The following is a 1236-nucleotide window of genomic DNA, read 5'->3' on the forward strand; positions in this document are numbered from 1 at the left end:
CGCTTTCTGCTGCCCCCTGTCACCGGGGTCCTTGGCCACGCCGGCGGCGTGGCGGTCGCCAGCAAGTGGCACTGTTACCCTGCTGCCCGCCCGGGCACCCGTTGGCCATCCCCGGCTGAGCTCCCACGTTTCGGCTTTTATCTGCCCACAGTCCTTGGAAAAAGCAGGCGACCTTCCGGGAAGGCAGCCCCTCTCCTCGGATCTGCCCGGCGCGGGTATTAATAGCTGCTTTTCCCCGCTCAGCGCTGCTGGGGCTTGGACGCGCTCGGGATGTGGGCAGATAAGGGGAGGCATGGGCAGCTTCAGCTGGATGTGGCACTTGCTCTCCCCCCCTTGTTTCTTCCAGACTCAAGGTCATCTTACTGCTCTTTGCTCTGCAAGACCCAAAGCGTTAGACCTCGTGCCTGTTTTAGGCGGGGGTTAGTCAGGCTCTCGTTACATGCTTGGCCTCTTACAGAGCAGTCAGGGAAAGTATTGCTAAAGCAAACACAGCCCGGGGTCAGGGTTTTCTCGTTTGAGGTTTATCCGCGGCAGGGAGAGAGCGCTTGGATTAATCACATAACAAAATCAAATAAATATTTAATCCCTCTGTGGACACACTTAGTCACTTCCAGTGGGAATTGAGATAAATTCAGCCTCTGAGTAAGTGCATTCGTGCAGCTCAGCTCACCAGCTCCAGCTTCCACGTCGGAACCGGTCTGGGTGGCTTTTCCCCACGTGTCCTGCATACGTGCACTGGGGGTTCTGCCGGTCCCCGGGGTGCCCGGAGCCGTCCCAGGACGGCAGAGCTGGCGGCCGCCTGTCCCCCTGCAGCCTCGGGGGCAAGGGAAGGGCACGAGCGGCTTTTGAATTAAAAACAGTGAATGATGAGGGCATCGTCACCCATGGGTGCCCTCTCGTGTGTCCCTCCCGCATGTGCCGAGCAATTTTGCCTCCCTGCCTGTGGGTGGGCTCTGGACCCGTTGGATGGATTACATTTTAAATTTGTATTTTTCCCTTCTTTAAAGAAATCGACCCCATTCCCTTCATAGTTTTTAAGGTAAACCATTATTTTTCATCTGTCTGGTGCCTGAGCAATATCACTCACGATCAAAACTTAACCTCCACCTGGAGGCGGTGGCGCGCAGGGGGGGTTCGTGCTGCCCCACGAGCGGTGCACGGGGGGTGCTTCGTGCCATGTGGGGTGCACGGGGGGGTTCGTGCTGTGCCACAGCCCCCGCCCCGCTGGGTGCCGCG

This window comes from Egretta garzetta, unplaced genomic scaffold (genome assembly GCF_000687185.1).
Source record: "Egretta garzetta isolate BGI_Z169 unplaced genomic scaffold, ASM68718v1 scaffold512, whole genome shotgun sequence".
Classification (NCBI taxonomy): Eukaryota; Metazoa; Chordata; class Aves; order Pelecaniformes; family Ardeidae; genus Egretta; species Egretta garzetta.